The sequence below is a fragment of the Crocuta crocuta genome, unplaced genomic scaffold (assembly GCF_008692635.1).
Source record: "Crocuta crocuta isolate KB4526 unplaced genomic scaffold, BGI_CrCroc_1.0 scaffold443, whole genome shotgun sequence".
In the NCBI taxonomy this organism is placed as follows: domain Eukaryota; kingdom Metazoa; phylum Chordata; class Mammalia; order Carnivora; family Hyaenidae; genus Crocuta; species Crocuta crocuta.
The window spans coordinates 705136-708279 of record NW_027529446.1 but is presented as its reverse complement, the minus strand read 5'-3'; positions in this window follow the sequence as shown (position 1 = coordinate 708279).

Here is a 3144-nt window from a genome sequence, read left to right as displayed (position 1 = left end):
GCTCTGGTTCTGATGGGAAACTGATCGTGCTTTTTTTGTCCAGTGGTTTCCGGTTGTTGCTTTCACCGTCTCAGCAGCTCCCATTCCCTGGAGGTAGACCAGGATCCGAGGCCCTGACCTACTTCCCAGGACAGGGAGCGCGGCCCTGGCTGCACGGAGGCCGGTGACGGACACGCGGCTGCTGCGAGGGAGGGCTTACCGACCTGCTCCAGACGGCGCCGTCAGGCCCAGAGACGAGGGACCCGCGTTCCCTAAGGGTTACCGGAAGGCTGGTAAGGGAGGAGTTACATGGCTCATCNGCGGCGCTGCAATGAACGCCCCGAGGCGCACCCTGCACAGCGGTTCAAATGGCGCGTTCTGTGTTGTATGTTTTCTACCACAGCTTAAAAAAAATTAGTGACACGGTATTTAAAAAATAACTGGATTGTACATTCTCAATAGGTGAATTGTACGGCATGTGAATTATACTTCTTTTTTCTTTTCTTTTTTTTTATTTATGTGAATGATATTTCAATAAAGATGTTTCTAAAAACAGTACTCTGATACGGTCTTAATTTCTTAAGTGCATATTTTATTTTTACAACATGTGTATGCAAACCTACATACACATGTATGCGTTGTGTGTACACGTGTGTATAATTCACTGGATGTATTCTTGCTTTTCTGAGTTTTGTTCTCTCAAGAATCTCCATCATTTAAGAATTTTGTAATTTGCAAATTCTTTGTGGGCCCTTGATTTGTGTGATATGTTGATCTTCCTCCCAAACCTGTTACTCAGCCCGACCGTGAAACACCAGCTGAACTCAGAAGAGGGACATCCTGTGAAATTACCGGTCAGCTCTCCCCAAAACTGTCCAGATCATAAAAACAAGGCACATCTAAGAAACAGTCTCAGGGGCACCTGGGGGGCTCAGTCGGTTGGGCGTCCGACTTCGGCTCAGGTCATGATCTCACGGTTCGTGGGTTCAAGCCCCGCGTCGGGCTCTGTGCTGACAGCTCGGCGCCTGGAGCTGCTTCAGATTCTGTGTCTCCGTCTCTCTCTGACCCTCCCCTGCTCACGCTGTGTGTATGTCTCTCTCTCTCAGAAGGAAAAAAAAACATTAAAAAAAACAGACAACTTTTAGTGTAAGTACATGACATGCAATATTGGGGGACCTACTTACGCAAAGAAGCTGTTCACAACCACATAGCGTGTGATTCCGTTGATGCGAGATGTCGGCAACCGGCCAGTTCACACAAACAGAAAGTGGGTTCTCGGGCACAGGGGCTGGGGAGGGGGGTGTGCCGTGACGGCTGATGCGGTTGGGCTCTCCTTTTGGGTGATGGAATGTTCTGGAACTAGATAGACGTCGTGGTGGCACAATCTTTCTGATGTACTAAACATCACTAAATTGTTCGCTTTAAGATGATTATGTTATGGAAATTTCACCTTGCTTTTATGAAAGACTTCAGGGACCCCTTCGGAGGGGAACTGGCCTCCCTTTCTCCCTGCCCCCAGCGTGCGTGTACGCGTGCGGCTCTCGTTCTCCCCCCTCCCCCTCCGAAAACAAACAGACAGAGGGGGGATCTGTCCCAGGAGCCAGGGCACCGGACGGGAGCAGGGACACCGGCCGCCCTCACAAAGCCCCGTTTTACCAGCCGGAGGATACCCGGCAGGGGCCGTGACACCCCCACCCGGGACCTCACGGCTGTGGGCACAGCGCCGTCGCGGCACTGCCACCCCCTGGACACAGGGACCCGTCCTGTTCGCAAGCGGGGCGCACACCCCTGCAACTGTGCGGACCACCCGGAGGCAGGGGAACACAGCCCGGACGCCGGTGTCCCTGGAGGACCCATCAGGGGGAGGGTGGGCTGCAGAGGCGACGAGCGGGGCGCGGCCGCCGTGCGGGCCCCGCAGGGGGAGAGGAGCCGTGGCGCGTGGCCGGATCCGGGCTCTGGCGCCATTACAGGTTTTTAGCAGGGAAGCCGCCGCCGCACAAAGGTGCTGCTTACCTGTGGTCACTGCGCCTTCCGGGCCCCCCCGGGAGGTCGGGGATAGGGGTGAGGGGACAGCTGCTCCCCCGGGGCGCGGACGCCCCACGCGAGCCCGGGCGGGAGACGCGCAGACCCTGGTCATTTCCACAACTGCCTGGCTTTTTATGTTTTGGGTAGGACGCTCGCTCTAGCGTCTTGCTGCCCGGGAGTCGGCCCCGGCCGGTCCCGCCCGGGTCTGCCCGCGTTTCTTCCGCTCGGCTGATGCTGCGTTTGCCACAGTTTTGCGTCAGGCAGCTCCGCAGCCGGGCTGCTGGGCTGGGGGTTCGGGCACCGTCTCCCACCTGATACCCGCCGGGCCAGCCCAGTCTGCGGCTCTCGGTATTTGCCAGTGTTTCCACCTCTCCCCCCTCAGCCCGAGGCCGTCTCCCCCTGCGACGCTATCTGCGGTCACTTGCCATTGAGGGAGACCCTGTGAGCCCAAGGGGAAATAGACACTGGTCACAGTTCAGGGTGCTGCTGGGCAGGACAGCCAGTGCCTGCAGGGGGCCGGAGCGGGCGCAAGGCCAGGAGCCGCCCCCCCCCATCTCCGCAGAGAGCCCTCAAGTACCCAGACGCCAGAGGGTGCGACCGTGACCGCCATCGGCCTTGTCCGGAGGATGGAAAGGAAGGTGTCCCCTATTGTCTCCCCAAAAGGACACACAAAACGGGGACAAAGACAGCCTGCCTGGAAAGGCTCTCAGCCCCCGATCTCCACCGCGGCCCCGGGGGCGGCAGACAACAGGCAGGGACGGCAGAAAACGTGGAACGACAGCGCGCTTTGTGCGCCTCCGCCTCGCCGCGACAGGGGCCGCGGCTTTCTGCAGCCGTGTCCGTCCGATTTCAGGAGACCGGGAACCGTGGGAGGCTTCAGCGGCCCATTGTGCCCCGGCCCGGCCCCCTCGCACCCCCGGGGCTCCTGGGGCCCGGCACCCCGCAGGCAGGCAGCATGGCTTTCTGGGGAAAGGCCCCTGGAGCTGGGACGGGGTCAGGGGGGGCCTTTCCCCAGTGCTCGGGGAGCACAGGTGGCCCCACCACGAGTGCCCCGGTGCTGGATGTGGGGGCCTCAGCCTTGCCCTGGTCACTCATTCCATCCCTCCCTCCTGACTTTAGCCCCCTGACCCCACGGCGGCC